Here is a 17,983-nt window from a genome sequence, read left to right on the forward strand (position 1 = left end):
TACTCATGAAAGCTCTCATGTAATAGAGGCTGAGTCTAATTAGTAAAGCTTAGTACGGGGTAGAACTCTCTACTGTAAGTCAAGTCACTAGTTAAGTGAGATTCTGTGAACACTTATCAGAGTCAGTATGAGATGTCAATGTCTCACTATTCTACTGTGCACCTGTCAAGGTTCTAACAATATAGAGTCAAGTCTAATATAGTGATTATACACTACTTAAGTGAGTCTCTAACTAGAACTGTCATTGAAGTCTAGCTCTCTCTTAAATACAGAGAATGATTTTGAAAATCATCTGACTAGTAGGTCTAGATGTGTATCTAGGCTCTAGGCAGAGTACTCTGATAGACTAGAGTCTGCAAGCTCTCTGTCAAGCTCTAATACTGGCAGGGAGAACTGCAATCATTGAGTCTATGATTAGTCTCTAACACAGAGTGAGGTCACAACAGCTGATTGATAGATCTATGAGTATCTAATAAAGCTGAGATCAGCAATCAGAAGCTTGATGTGTATCAAGTGAGCAGTGACAGCCACTAACTAACGCCTCTGGAAAATTAGTGACTGGCCCGAGAGGACGGACGCGGTGATCGGTTAATTATAGGGGGTTAAATGTAATTAGCTTAAGATGCATCCTGCGGGTGGCTAGCGCCCGTAGAAACTGTCAAGGCAGAAAGACTATTGAACAACATAATCAGACTATCAAATACAGAGAGAGGTCTATTCTTTCAGACTATGAGACAATTATATATAGTCTGTATTACATCAGTAGCTGATTATGAAGTTTAAGTTTGATGAAATAATCAAGAGAACTTCACTGAACTCTTTCAAAGTCTGTAAAACAGAGTCTTGAGAAGAATTCTAGAAGCATTCAAATCATCTTCTATTAAAGTAATGAAAATTGAAGCTTCAATTCTTTCTTCTGCTATTAAATTTGAAAAGGCCTGTATAAACTATGCACTGAGAGTTATAAAGATGAGCTTAAATTATATAATCAGAGAAAGAGTCTCTTCTTCATTTTTATTAATTAACTCTGAAAATGAACTGAATTGAAATAGATTTCTTGATTGAAATGAAAATAATTCTTTAAAGAAAATGCCTTCTCAACTTTACAGACTATACTCTCTGATTAAAAATCAATTTTCTTCTTTAAATATTAAAAAAGTGAATCATGAGAAGTTATCTCTCTGAAGAGAAAAGCTTGAATCTCTTATAGACTTATAAATAAGTGAACTATCAAAAGAGAAAGAATATGAACAGTATTTAAAGAGAATTTCTACAATCAATATAAAAGACTCTATTCTGATTTATTCAGATGACTCAAAAAATAAGAACCTGAATAGATTAGACACAGACATTGCTTATACTGAAGATAATATTAATTTTATCTCAGATTTCTGAAATCTAGACTGTGAATCTGAAGTCTTTGATGCTGAACTATTTATAATAATGAAAGCTTTCAAACTCATAGAAATAAAATCTCATAAAAGAGGAAATAGTTTGAAAGAGATATGAATATTCTCTGATAGTCAAGCTGCTTTAAAAAGACTTAGAAATAGTTAGATTCATAATAATTAAATGAATCTTAAACTGATCTTAAACTCTGTTTTGAAAATTCAAAAGAGAAGAATATCAAAGCTGATAATTCATCTGCACTGAGTTTCTGCTTATATAAATATTCATGACAATGAATTGACTGATTCAGCTGTAAAAAAGAGTGCAGAATTAAGCAGATCTATTCAAAAAATTATGTTCTGATCTTTTATAAAGAGAAAAATAAAAGAATCTTATTTAGATAAGTGAAATAAAAGCTGACAGAAATAAAAGAAGAGTATACATTATTCAAGATTTGAAACAAAACTTAAGTGAAAATCTTGTTTAATTAAATGTAAAAAGAAAATATTCTCATCTATAATACAGCTGAAACTAGAATATGATCATTTCAAATCTTATATACAAAGATTTGATGATAGATTTGACTCAATAGAATGCTCATTCTGCAATACAAATGAGAATTCTGAGTATATTGTAATGCACTGTGCATTATACAATAGTCTCAGAGCCAGATTGAAAGAGAAGTATGATCTAAATCAATTAAATATAAGATTCTTATTCTCAACTGAGACAGAAATTAAATACTTAATAGACTTTCTATCAGAAACTCAAGCAGCTATAAGAAAATGACTAAATTCAGAATTATCTGAATATGAAGAGGAGAAAATCAATCAGATATAGTCTGTTAAAACAGCTATACACTCTCTTTTAATAATTTGTTTTGTTATAGTCTCTCTTTACTTTATCTTTTTCTTTATCTTTTTCTTTCAATTTCTTTCTATCTATCTATTTAATGTGTCTATCTTTGAGACTGTGTTCTTTTTCTCTTTTTCTTTGTCATGATATTGTCAAATGATTTCAAAGTATCAAAAGATGTTAAAACACTGCAATTTGTAAACAGTTTTTGTATTCTGAGCTGAAATTTTCTGATTTTGCATATCTGAAATTGATGAATGTATAATAGTTAACTTTACAGACATAGGAAAAACCCTGAGAACTAAAAGTTCTCAGGTAGATGTCATAGTCTCTGACTGCATATATCTATAATTGAAGAATAATAATAATAATACACAACATCTCCTTGAAACAGGGAGAGCTGATAATGAAAGCAGAGACAGTAAAATCAGAGAAAGCAGAAGTAGTGAGAGTGAGAGTCACAGAAACAGAGGTAGCAGAAGCGGGAGAATCAGACACAGAAGCAGATGTAGAAGATTGAGAGGCAGCAGTAGAAGAGGCAGAGAGAGACGCGGGAGACCTGGCCACACATGATACAGACAATTTCTTCATTATCACGTTCTTCAGATTCTCAATCAATGATTCAACATTGAGTTCACTATCATCAGTGAACATGAATCTGTCAACATGTAAAGATTCTATATAAATAAAAACAAACATATCAGCATCTGCATTTATGCAAAATTGTGTCAGAAAACATGATCAGAAACCTGCTGAGAAGAAAAAACAGTCAAGAGTGTATGAGAAGATGAAGAAGAAGTGTCATTCATAATAATATGTTCTGATAATTGTTAGAAGATAAACAAGTTCTAATCACATACATTTCATAACACATTACACTTACTGCTAACAAACTGCTCAGTATGAGTACTACAATGACACTTGTTATAAGAATAAGAGGTCATCACCAGAAATGCATACAATGTGATAGATAAATGAATAGAAGGTGTTGAACAGAAGAAGAGATAGTAATCTTAAATGAAATAATGATGATGTTTAATGATGATGATAATGAAGAAGATCATTGAAGAATGAGAAAAGTTAGTGAATGAGTGATGTAATATAGTGAAAGTTTCTTTATAAGAGTGTATATGAGACACTAGTCAAATCAGAGATAGGTCACATAATTGTGAAATGCTAGTGAGAAGCTAATTCACATGAAGCTAGAACAGATAACATAATTATATGAGTGTGACTGAATCTGATAGGAAAGAATGTGATTCAGAAGAACATACAACTGTTGAATAATAACACAGCTGCTTCTGAACTTGCTTACAAGTGTAAAGAAGCCATAGCAGACGCTAATTAATTTAGTGTACAATATATAAGAAGCCGGCGTACGCCTGTAATCATACGCTGGCTTAAGCAACCTTTGAATCACATCAGTGAGTGTCTCTGAGCTCATTAATTCTGCTAGTTTTTTAACTCTCTTACTTCTCTTAACTGTGCATACTAAGTGCAATCTTTTATATCATGATTTTGATATCTACAGTTGAAGCAAGCTTAATACTCATAATATTAAGATTTTCACTCAGAGAATTTCTTTTTTAAGAGATTCAGTACTTTAGTAATAACATTCAAATCTAGATTCATTATATCTGAGTGTGTGACTTATGTTATAGAAGTCTGATTACTTATTCTCTGCTGAGATATACTTGATTACAGTATTTTCTGTTATAATTGACTTACTTATTTCTGTATAATAAGAATATTGTATGCTTTCTTCACTGTGTCTGACTATGAGATTAAGCATTTTCATTCTGCTCTCAACTCAGATATAAGATTATGAATGAAAATCTATAAATAGAAAGATGTTGAAAGCTCTTCATTTAATACAAGATAGTATAAGCTGAAGTGTGTGAAGTATGATATAAGATTACTCACTTATCTACACTTAGTGAAGTATTTATAATACTTGTCTTATATATTCACTTTCTCAAAGTTATACAAGATTCATTTGAAAAACTCATTTCATGTTTATAAGAATGAATATCACTTTAAGTCTGTGAGATTTATCTTTTTATCAATTATTCATAATAACTTCATTTTTCTATGTAGAAACATGACAGATCTTAAGACTTATTGAAATTCTATTAACTATCTGTCTGTAAGTACATATTCAATCTGATAATATAATTACATCTGACTTAGTCAGCTGATTATAGCATTATTTTTTCAGTTGCTATTAAAGCTTGATAGCTCTGACAGATTTCTCAGCTTGATATATTCTATGCTTGAATTCTCATTCTATACAGTGATCTCTGATGATATGTATACTTCTGAAGAGATTATAAATAATTATGATAAAATCTTCAGATTCAGTGTAGTTATCTATCTATATAAATATTTGATCTTCTGCTGCAGATCTAAGATCTGGTTTTCTCTATTCTTATTAATAATAATAATTACATCAGTGAAGCTCTTCATAGTGAATGCTTGATTCACAGTAAATGTCAATTATTGTTTAACTTTCATCTCAGTCTGTCACTGTGTACATAAGGTCTTGATCTTGTTTAGAATTCTTATACATATACAGAGCTTTGATTCTGATTCAGCAGTTTCAGCTGTTTTTCTTACTACTTTAAGTAAACTCTCTGAGAGGTTCTGTATATCTTTCAGTTCAGATAGCAGAGAAGAGTGTTATTTATATTAACTAGAGAAGATATTCATTTTGATGATTTTTCATTTATTGTATAATGTCTATTATTATATCACTGTATTATTATATCACTATATCATTATATTACTATATTATTATATAATTTCTGTTATTATTATATAACTCTGATGATGATCACTTTCTCTTTTATCTTTTTAAGTGAAGAGCAGTCTTCTCTAAATCTGATTCACTGCTTTCATCTCTTTTCTCACATCTCATTCATTCACATATGTGGTATTCATCTGAGTGTGAAGTTTTTCTTCAATAAGTAAAGTAGTATTAATCAGATGCTCTTTCACTTATTACTCTTCATATACTATCTTTTGAGATGTTCTAGAATCACACTAGCATGATAACTATAAATCACTTTGTAAATGAAATTATCACACTCTGAAGAAGCCTGTACTTCTCACCAGTTTTTAGACATGCTATCAGATGTAATTCAAAGATTGCTTGAGTCAGTGTATGATTACAGGCGTATGCCGGCTTCTTATATATCATATACTAAATTAATTAGTGGCCGCTATGACCTCTTTACACTTGTAAGCAAGTTCGGAAGCGGCCGCGTTATTATCCAACAGTTGTATGTTCTTCCGAATCACACACTGAAACACACTCTGCTGAGTAACTTAAAGAATTGAAGATTTCTAATTCACTCTCTGTTCAGAATTCTAACTCTTTATTCTTATTATTTTCTTTCATCTCATTCTCATCTATCTTCTCTTTATTAGTCTTCTTATCTGTCTTTTCATCTATTGTCTTATTTGTCTTCTCTTCTCTATTACTTATATGAAGAAGAGTATTATACTTCTTCTAACTTAATAACTGAAATAATTTCTCTAAGATCAAGGCCTTTTTCATCATACTTACTGCACTCATCTTCACAGCTGTTAACTTCTTCTTGAGATTCATTGTTTCTATAGTCTAATCTTTTATATGTCACAATTTTCACTAATTCTGCTATATTCTTACTGAAATTTTAGCAAAATGATGTGAGAAATAAGAGAAGAGTAAGAAGAAAGTGATTGTAATATATATATTAATGTAATTATTTATCTACATAATCTCAGTCTTCTGACCTCTATTATTCACAGAATCTTCTCTCTATTACAATGAAACTTTCACTCTTATCTATCTTATCAAAGAACTCTTTCTCATTCAAGCTTCTTATAATTTCTTTACACTCTCTTTCTTTTCTTATGTGATTCAAATGTTGCTTAAGCCAGCGTACGATTACAGGCGTACGCCGGCTTCTTATATATTGTAATATTGTATGCTAAATTAATTAGTGACTGCTATGACTCTCTTTACATTTGTACACTAGTAGTTCAGAAGTGGCTGTGTTATTATTCAACAGTCATACATTCTTCTGAACTACATTCTCTCTCACCAGATTCAGTCACACTCATGTGACCATGTTATACATTCTAGCTTCATGTGAATTAGCTCATCACTAGTGTTTCATAATTATGTAATCTATTTCTGATTCAGCTAGTGTTTCTTATACACTCTTATAAAGAAACTTTCACTATATTACACTACTTATTCACTAACTTTTTCCATTCTTCAATCATCATCTTCATTATTATCATCATTGAACATTATTATCTCATTCAAGATTTCTACTCCTTCTTCTATTCAATTCTTTCCATCTGTTCATCTATCACATTATACACATTCCTGGTGATGACTCTCTGTTCTCATAACAAGCATTCTCATAGTGCTCATACTGAGCAGTTCATTAGCAGTAAGTGTAACATATTGTGAAATGTGGCCAGGACTTATTTATCTTCTAACAATTGTCAGAATGTACTATCATAAATGATACATCTTCTCTATCTTCTCATACACTCTTGAATGTTTCTTTCTCAGCGGGTTTCTGATTGTGTTTTCTGGCATGATTTTGTGTGAATGCAGATGCTGATATGTTTGTTTTTATTCATGTAGAATCTTCACATGTTGACAGATCTGTGTCTGTCAATGATAGTGAACTCAATGTTGAATCATTGATCAAGAACTTGAAGAATGTGATAATGAAGAAATTATTCATGTCATGTATGACTGAGTCTTCTGCATTTCTCTCTGCTCTCTCTGTTCCTTCCTCTGTCACTCTCCTTCAATCTCCTACATCTGCCTCTGTATCTGGTTCTCCCGCTCCCGCTACCTCTGTTCCCATGACTCTCACTTCTGCCACTTCTGGTTTTGCTGTCTCTGCTTTCATTACCAGCTCTTTCTGTTTCAAGAAGATATTGTATAGACTTGATGAATCATGTTTCTCAGCATATACACTCTCACTCTTCTTACTAATCTCTAGAATGATTTATTATACAAAGACAGTGTACAACATGACTATCTGAAGCTCAGTCACAGACACTGATTATTATATTCATTTTAAATATTCATGATAAGATAATCATTTATTCATATCAGAGAATTATCTCTCTCTTCAACAGTGTTAAGATTATAAGTCTTTTTCTTTTTCATCTTTTCTTTCTAACACTGATTTTTCTGTTCTTAGAAGAAATCATTATGAGTTTTACTGTATATGAAGTCATGATATTCACAGATACTAAGAAGCTTTTCATAACTATAAAGTTCAATATTACAGAGACATCTGCTCTGATAAATTTCTTCAAGATAATAGATCTATATCAATCTATTCTCTGATATCTGTTATCTGACTTCATGATGCAGATAAAAGATATCCATGTTTTCAGAAATGAAAACATGAATGTCATACTCTTTTACATCTGTGAGTGTGAGGCTTATACACCTTGTCTGAGATGTCATTGTGAGAATAGATTATTCACACACTGTATTCTGCTTCCTGTATTTCCTCATGTCTCTCTCTCTCTTTCTGAGAAGTCTCATGCATGTTGTAATTATGCATACAACTCTAAGATCAGTGAGTGTTCATTTGATAACTGTTCTCATCTCTGATTTTATAATTTTATACACTAACAATAGTTTTTAGTTGCTCCGGTGCCAGAGGTCATTTTAATCAAAGATGATAACACTGCTGAGACTACTCTCTCTCACTCTTAAGCTTCTCTTATCACTTTCTCTCTCTTCTCTGTGAGAAAGGTTGTGCACATATCAGATTATAAGTATTCAGTTTCAGATGACTTCTGCTATCATTCATTTAGTTCTGTATCTTCTTCTTCTTCTGTTTCTTTCATCTTCACTCTTTCTATTCTGGCTTCTGATTCTATGAGTTCTGCACTCTTCTTCAATTTCTCTACATGTACACATGCACATTTCTATATTGATATTTCAGTCAATCTTGTGATAAATGACATTAATGTCATACACAGAGTGATAGAGAAATCAGAGACATGCACAGTATTATTATAAGAGCAGCTTACAGCTCTTGAATTTCTTGCAGATCTCAAGTTTTGAGATTTTCTTTATTTTTGACATTTTTCAGATGATGTGATGTTGAAAATAGATTAAATATGTAATATATGAAAATGAATGAGATATATATGATAACATTTGTCTTTTACAGCTAACTCTTACAGTTGATAATCAATTCATTATCTCTTTTCTTTTCTTACACTTTTTCTTTATCTGCTAGTCACTACTCTTACACAATCTCTATATAATACAGCATTCAGTGACTAGATTCAGCAGCTTTCATCTTTTGTGATTCTGTCTCACACATTATACTGTCTCTCTTCACCTGCTCAGATCACTACAGTGAACAGCTTATTAAAACTAATCTCACCTGATCTCTGAGTGTTCTCAGAGGTTGAAATGACTTGATTTCATGCATCTGTGAATATTTCAGATAGTTTGTTCTCTGTGATCTTCATGATTGAACTGATATAAACAGTTGAATTCAACTCTGAATTTCTTTTTCTTCTGTAATCTGATTCACATGCAAGTCTACTGCTTTAAGACTGCTCTTTACTATGTTATGTCTGCTGTCTGCAGCATATTATTATACAATCAGTTACAGTCTTATCACTTATTGAAGTATGATGTTTATCTGATTTCTTCATTTCTTCCCATTCTTTCCTTATAATGATGAAAAGATCAGAATAAGTAAGATTATCTGATTTATAAGTGTCTATGATTTCTCTTACTTTATAAGACTTTTTAATTATAAGTCTCTTCTTTTTTAACACTGATAATAGTGCTGTGAATAATCATAATTCACTCAGGTCTTGCATTTTTACTTTTATAAGTTATAAATTATTGATTAAGTTGTGTAAGATCTGTTCCTCTGATTCTTTCAATGTGTACATTTCCAGAGAATGTGATTTAAGTATTTTATATAGTTCAAATCACCTAGGTTGAAACTTCTCAGAACTCTCATTGTATATGAGAACTCATGTTTCTATCTTGAGACTCAATTCCTTAACTAGTGAGTCTTGTATTCTTTTCAATTGAATTGCTCAGTTCAGAAGTAACTTGTTAGCTTTTACATGTGTGTGACTGATCTCTTTCAATCTTGATTCTGCATCTGTGACTGCTGCATCTGCAACTGCTACTGCTGTGTCTGTAACTGCTGTTTTCTTCCTCATCTTTTCCGAAGCATTCTCCGGGATGCGCGGATGCAATTCATACAACAGGTAGAATGATGAACACTTGAAGACTACATGCTGCTGAATTCATATGACTAATAGCACCTGATCAAGATATTCATTTCATAATCTTGTAGACTTGCTCACTAGATATTTCATCAGCATATTGTTCAAGATTTTATTCAAGTATTTCATCTTTCTGTTCATCTGCAGATGATATAATATTGTTCTACAATGTCTTATCTGTAACTGACTTATGAAATACCTCATCACTTCTTTTACAAGGTTCACACTGTTATCAGTTAGAATCTCACACAGTATTTCATAGTTAACATAGATCTTATCATATAGAAACTTTATCATCATTTTCTCTGTCATCTCTGAAACTGTTTTCATGACTGATCAGCCAGTAGTGTAATCAATAGCAGTGATTATTCATCAATTTCCATTTAATATTCACAGTAATATATCTATGAGATTCATCTCTCATTGTTTGAATAATTGTATTATACACTTCATCTGATATTATGCTTTCTCATATTCTAACCCTTTCTTAGATTCTTTCACAACCTGATAATTCAGACACTTGTGAGTGTATGTCTGAATGTCCTCAGTCATACTTGACCAGTATACTCTTGATTTGAGTACACTTATGAGTTCAGAGCTTTCTAAGTGACTGAATTCCTTGTGTATATGAGTCATCAAGTCATGTCTAAATGAAGATTCTAGATAGAGAGCTTCTGTGTATTCTAGATCACAGTAAAGCATAACATTATTTTCTAATTTTCTCAGCTTAAAGTTCAGAAGCATCTCTTCTACTACTTTTATGAGACACTTGTTATTCAATATCTTGCTATTCTTTAAGTAAGAGATCATGATGTTCACTCATTCTGATTTCTTACATTCTTTCAGCATATTTAATGTGAATATTTCTTATGTCTGATTTGCAGAATTCTCATTCATGAAATCAGATCTGTAACTGATTATATCAGATATCATAGCATCTGATTCTTTTCAGTATTTAATATGAAGATTGTACACTTGAAACTTCAAGATTCAACATACTAAGTGTTTGAAAGATTTTATTATTAATTATAGATAGACAAGGCTTTTGTGATCTGTGATCACTGTTGTTATATACTTATTATCAATATATCTATTTCACAATGTCAGCACATGCTTGATCACTAGCAATTTCTTTTCATACACTGAGTAATTGAGCTTGATATCTGATAGTTTTCTACCATTGTATGTTATCAGATGCAGCTTGTCATTCTTACTCATCTGTAGAAGAATGTCTCTGATAGCTCATTCAGATATGTTCATCTTAATATAGAAAGGTTTATTATAATCTGATTGAATAAGCACTGAGAATGTTGTTACATATTTTCTCAGTGTGAGAAAAGCCTCTTTACACACAGTATTTCAGATAATTGAATGAAACTTCTTCTTTCACAGATTTATATTCATTTCTTTTAAGAGATCTGAGAGTGATGCAGATATTCATGCAAAATCCTTGATAAATCTGCAGTAGTATGAGATCAACTCAAGAAACTGTTATACATGATGTACATTTCTTGACTGTGATCAATTCACTATAACATTCAATTTCTCTGAGATGAGATGTATACAGTCATCACTCACTATATATTCTATGAACTTCAACTCTTTCATTTCAAACACACACTTAGTTAATTTAATATAGAGCTTATACTCTGTCAGAGTAATAAGCACTTCATTAAAATGCTTCAGATATTCATTATATGAGTTTGAAAAGACTAGAATGTTATTAAGATGTATAAGATATGAGGTTTCATTCTGTTTATGAAGAATCATATTCATCATCATTTGAAAGATAGTAAGTGCATTTATCAGACTGAATAATATTATCAGAAATTTAAACTTTTCTCATTGCATATTAAATGCAGTTTATGAAACTGACAGTTCATCTACACAGATCTGTCAGTATTCTGAGAGAAGATTAATCTTTAATAGATATCAGACATTTTCAACTGTATTCAACTGTTATTGAATCTGTGACAGTGAATATTCATTCTTGATCATAAGCTTGTTGAGTGCTTGATAATTGATACATATTCATCACTTCTCACTCATCTTTTTCATGAATAGAACTGGAAAGCCTCACACACTTGATGAGAATTGTATGAGATCACATTCTAGAAGATTGATAATCTGATGCTTCTGTTCTTTGAGATGTGTTTGTGACAGAGAGTATGCATTCTGATTGACTGATTTTGCATCTCTCATGTCAATCTCATGTATGAATCCTCATTTCAGCAGCAATTTCAGTGAAAGATCTGTTCAGAAGATCTTCTCATGCTTCTTCAGAAGCTTCTTTATATACTTATTCTCTTACATATTCTTTATCTTGATTTCCTCTGCTTCTGAGTTCTGTATGATATACAGAATGCTTTCAGATGAGGTCTTGTAAATCATTCTCTTTACTTATTAATATATAAGCAGATTTAATTCTTCTATATCAGAAGTGTGAAATATTCTTCTCATATTAGTTGATAGAATTATATAAATCATTTTCTTTCTATCAGTCAACTGCATATAATATGTACATCATTGAATCTGCAGATTGAATCTTTGAAATTAATCAAGTTTGAGAATAAAATTATATTTCACATTCTGCAGCTCTCACATCTAAATATAACAAGATCATTCTCTGAAGTGTAAGAGAACTCTTACTTTTACTGATGATATCAAATATCAGTTATCAGATAATCTTATGTATCAGAGATTCTTCACTCAGTGAATCTCTTTCAATCTTTGAATCATATAATTATTAATATATTGTGTAGAAGCTTTTGTATTCACTAATACTTTTGCAGCCATCTCTCAATTCTTACTCAAGTGTCTCTTATACATTAACATTTCAGGTCTCAAGGCATTGAGATGAGTGTTCACTTCATTCTTGCCTGCATCTCATTCAGAAGCCTGCTTCTTCTTTACATTTACAGAATTCAGAGAATCATCTAACACAGACATCTCTTTCACTTTGAAGACTTTTCATAGAATATCAGTAAGTGTCTCTGAGCTCACTGATTCTGCTAGTTTCTTAACTCTCTTACTTCTCTTAACTGCACACACTGAGTGCAATCTTTTGTATCATGATTTTAATATCTGCAGTTGAAGCAAGCTCAATACTCATAATATTAAGATTTTCACTCAGAAGATCTCTTTTTCAGAGAATTCAGTGCTTTAGCAATGACATTCAGATCTAGATTTATCATATTCAGATATATGACTTATGTTATAGAAGTCTGATTACTCATTCTCTGCTGAGATATACTCAATTGCAGTATTTTCTATTATAATTGACTTACTTGTTTCTGTACAATGAGAATATTATATACTTTCTTCACTGTGTCTGACTGTGAGATTAAGCATTTTCATTTCACTCTCAACTCAGATGTAAGATCATAAATGAAGATCTATAAATAGAAAGATGTTGAAAGCTCTTCATTCAACATAAAATAGTATAAGCTGAAGTGTATGAAGTATGATATAAGATTACTCACTTGTCTACACTCAGTGAAGTATTTATAACACTTATCTTATACATTTACTTTCTCAAAGTTGTACAAGATTCATTTGAAAAACTCATTTTATATTCATGAGAATGAATATCACTTCAGATCTGCAAGATTCATCTTTTCATCAGCTATTTACAATGACTTTGCTTTTTCATGTAGAAATGTAGCAGATCTTAAGACTTGTTAAAATTCTGTTAACTGTCTGTCTGTGAGTTCACATTCAATCTGATAATATAATTGCATCTGACTTAGTCAGCTGATTACAGCATTATTTTTTTCAGTTATTATTAAAGCTTAGTAGCTCTGACAGATCTTCTGACTTAATGTATTTCATACTCAGATTCTCATTCTACACAGCAGTCTTCAATGATGTGTACACTTCTGAAGAGATTATGAACAATTATGATGAAATCTTCAGATTTGATATAGTTATCTGTCTGTGTAAATGTTTGATCTTCTACTGTAGATTTAAGATCTGATTTTCTCTATTCTTATTAATGATGATGATTGTGTCAGTGAAGCTCTTCATAGTGAATGCTTGATCTGCAGTGAATGTCAATTATTATTTAACTTTCATCTCAGTCTGTCACTCTATATACAAAATCTCAATCTTATTTAGAATCCTTGTACATGTACAGAGCTTCAATTCCAGTTCAGCAGTCTCAGTCACTTTTCTTACTACTTTGAGTAAACTCTCTAAGAGGTTCTGTATATCTTTCAGTTCAGATAGCAGAGAAGAGTATTATTTGTATTAATTAGAAGAGATATTCATTTCAGTGATTTCTTATTAATCATACAATATCTATCATTATATCACTGTGTTATTATATCAGTATATTATTCTATTGCTATATCATTATATCACTATATCATTATATGATTTCTGTTATCATTGTATAACTTCAGTGATAACTACTCCTCTCTTTTTATTCTTTCTTTAAGTAGGAAGTGAACTTCTTTGAATCTGATTCACTGCTCTCATTCTCTTTCTCACATCTCATCTGTTCATATACATGGCATTCATCTGAGTGTGAAGTTTTTCCTTAACAAGTGAAGCAGTATTAATCAGATGCTCTTCTGCTCACTGCTCTTTATACACTATCTTTTGAGATGTTCTAGAATCACTCTGACATGATAACTATAAATCACTTTGTAGACAGAATTATCATGCTCTGAAGAAGTCTGTGCTTCTCACCAGTTTTTAGACATGCTATCAGATGTGATTCAAAGATTGCTTAAGCCAGTGTACAATTACAGGCATACACCGGCTTCTTATATATTGTAATATTGTACACTAAATTAATTAGTGGCTGCTATGACCCTCTTTACATTCGTACGCTAGTAGTTCGGAAGCGGCCGCGTTATTATCTGACAGTTGTACGTTCTTCCGAACCACACTTATAGCTGTTTTTAGATTAAAGAACTTTTATCTCTTTCTTATCATTTCTTTTCAAGCTGTTCTTATATCTTTTATTCTTTGTATGAATAAGCAATTCTATCACTCAGTCTCTTCTTTCTATAATATCTACAGTATATGATTTCTTTTTAAGCTGTTCTTACATCTTTCACTCTTTATATGAATAAATAATTCTTACATCTGATCATTCTTTGTATGAATAAGCAATTCTATCACTCAGTCTTCTCTTTCTATGATATCTGCAGTATATGTAAATGAACTAGCACTTCTGAATAATATTCACGTCTTTGAACCTAGTACTTATAATACTCATCATCTTCTTTTAACATCATTTTTTCTTCTCTATGAATGCATTCATTTGAATAAGAGAACTGTGATATGCTTTCATCTTCTATTCAAGTCAATTCTCTATTCAACTCTAGCTTTCACTTCATTTCTTACTGTTTTCTGAAGCTTTCACTTCTACTCTCTGCTCTTTTCTTCATATGTGATTACTTCTTCTATGAGAGCTTCTGCTTCTTCTCTACAGAGTCTCTGTTCTTCTCTTCATATGCAATTACTTCTTCTATAAGAGCTTCTGCTTCTTCTCTACAGAGTCTCTGTTCTTCTCTTTATAGATAATCACTTCTTCTACAAGAGTTAATCTCTATAAAACAATCACTGTATATATAAGAGTGTACACTCATCTCCCATCTTTTAGAGAATCAGACGAGTTTTTACCCTTATATCTGACTCTACATAGCGGCGTACGCTACAGTACGCGTTCGTGGCGACCGAGAATCAGCGATTGAGAATGGCCGAGAATCGGAGCGTACGCGATTGAGAATGAAGCGGTTGAAATCTGTGAAGTGTAACAGAATAGTCTATATAATTGATCAGACGCAGCCCGCCACGGATACAATTATATTATTAAATTAAGTATGAACTTACAGACAGACAGTTAACAGAATTTTAATAAGTTTTAAAATCTGTTATATTTCTATATGAAAAAGTAAAATCATTATAAATAGCTGATGAAAAGATGAATCTCACAGACTTAAAGTAATATTCATTTTTATAAATATGAAATGAGTTTTTCAAATGAATAATGCATAACTTTGAAAAAGTAAATATATGAGATAAGTGTTATAAATACTTCACTAAGTGTAAATAAGTGAGTAATCTTATATTATACTTCACACACTTCAGCTTACACTATCTTATATTAAATAAAAAGATTTTAATATCTTTCTATTTATAGATCTTCATTGTAATCTTATATCTAAGTTAAGAGCAGAATGAAAATGCTTAATCTTATAATTAGATACAGTGAAAGAAGTATATAACATTCTCATTAAACAGAAATAAGTGAGTCAGCTATGATAGAAAATACTGCAATTAAGTATATCTTAGCAGAGAATAGATAATCAGACTTCTATAACACAAGTTACACACTCAGATGCAATAAATCTAGATTTGAATACTATTTCTAGTCAGTGTGGCTCAGTTAATAAGACTGATAATTAAGACTGTATATATTAAAGATGTGTGAGTTTGAATCTCATCACTGACATCTGCTACTTCTGACTCATAAAAGCTCTCATGTAATAGAGACTGAGTTTAATTAGTAAGACTTAATACAGAGTAGAACTCTCTACTGCAAGCTAAGTTACTAGTTAAGCAAGATTCTGTAAACACTTATCAGAGTTAATATAAAATATTAATATCTCACTATTCTACTATGCATCTGTCAAGGTTCTAATAATATAGAGTCAAGTCTAATGTAGTAATTATACACTACTTAAGCTAGTTTCTAACTAGAGCTATTATCAGAGCCTAGCTCTCTCTTAAATATAGAGAATAATTATGAAAATTATCTGACTAGCAGATTTAAACATATATCTAGACTCTAGACAGAGTATTTTGATAGACTAGAGTCTGTAAGCTCACTATCAAGTTCTAATACTGACAGAGAGAACTGCAGTTATTAAGTCTATAATTAGTCTTTAATACAGAGTGAGATCATAATAGCTGATTAATAGATCTATAAATATTTAACAAAGCTGAGATTGAACTGATTGACAGAATTATAAATTTCATATTTAATCTCATTTAGTCTGATCTTATACATTTCTTGATATGAGTCTCATCAAAATCAAGTATTAAAAAAATCTGAAAATGACTCATTTCTGAAAGAAATAATGTGAAAAATAATCAGATTTAATACAAGAACAGTGAAATAAGAGTAATTTCTCAGAATAAACTGTAAAAGATAATTATTCTTTCAAAATCAGAATAAGACTGAGATTGAAGATTAAATTCAGTCTTATTCAGTTTATTTAGTGATTACTTCTATAATCAGAATTTGATAATAATTATTAATAATACTTATAAAATAACTAAATACATTCTTATATAAGGTTATTCTTCACTTTCTTATAAAAACTACACTTCTCTAATATACTGTGATCAGAGATATTAAACTATCTAATAATTTTATATTTTACAATTATAAGTTTCTTGATTATTTCTTCTTATAATTGTCTCTGATAATAGTGATAAATATCTTAGCTTAAGTTGAACTTTCACTTCATTCTTATCTCTATTAATGAAATTATCAGAATATTATATATTATCAGTATAATACTTAAATATATACTCTTAATAATTTTTCATAACTCTAGAATTGATTTAGTCTGTAAATTTATTAAATTATCTTAAAGATAGCAGTTAAATTCAGTTTTATAAGTATATAGTTTTATCTGATTTTCAGTTGTAATCAATGTATATAAGTTCTGTTTTAAAGTTAGTATTATAGTTCTATGTGATATAAAGTGTTATTAAAAATTATTATTTATTTTTTACCCCGGTGGCTGAATGGTTAATGCGGCCACCTGATAGTGCCTTGATGTGGGAAATCAAGGCGTGTGGGTTCGAAACCCGCAGGGGATATATTAAATCCGGAACCCAAGCACCTCAGGTTTCTAATAAATACAGAGATGTACAAATCGCTTCAATAAATCACTCTATGTTTCTGAGCTGGGAAGTTATTATCGCATGTATCTAATTGTCACTTCTTTGTATTTCCTATGTTCTTGTTATCTTGGCATGATCTCAACACCTGTATTTTCATATGAGAAGAACGTAGGGTTAATTTACAGTGATTACACTGTGAATTCATCATTTTACCTGTGTCACGTGTTGCTAATTGTAACACATGTTCTATCATTATATTCAGTGACATGTCACTGAATATTAAATATCAAGATAGTGTTAAGACAGTGTAGAACTTTCTAATATTATTATAACATTACTCAGTAACTGTGTAATTGATAGATGTTATTATCAGAATTAGACTGACCGTGTGACTGTGTCTGAGATCAGAACCAGAATTTTTAATAGTCTCATTGTCAATTCAACAGATCTCATTACACGGTTCTAACATTAGATAGTAGTTTCATACTGTCTCAGTGAGACTTACTGTCTACTCTTGTCACATTTTTCAAATGAGATCATGATTTTCACTTCTCAATTTAAATTATTTTTATTGCTT

The 17,983-nt window shown here is 30.8% G+C and overlaps 1 pseudogene across 1 annotated transcript; it reads left to right on the plus strand.

The window, feature by feature from the left end:
- The first annotated feature begins 17,293 nt into the window (after nt 1–17,293).
- BDCG_17689 lies at nt 17,294–17,382 on the plus strand (annotated as a pseudogene). The gene has a single exon. The product of its transcript is annotated as a tRNA-OTHER (tRNA).
- The last annotated feature ends 601 nt before the right edge of the window (nt 17,383–17,983 follow it).

This window comes from Blastomyces dermatitidis, assembly GCF_000003525.1.
Source record: "Blastomyces dermatitidis ER-3 genomic scaffold supercont1.10, whole genome shotgun sequence".
In the NCBI taxonomy this organism is placed as follows: domain Eukaryota; kingdom Fungi; phylum Ascomycota; class Eurotiomycetes; order Onygenales; family Ajellomycetaceae; genus Blastomyces; species Blastomyces dermatitidis.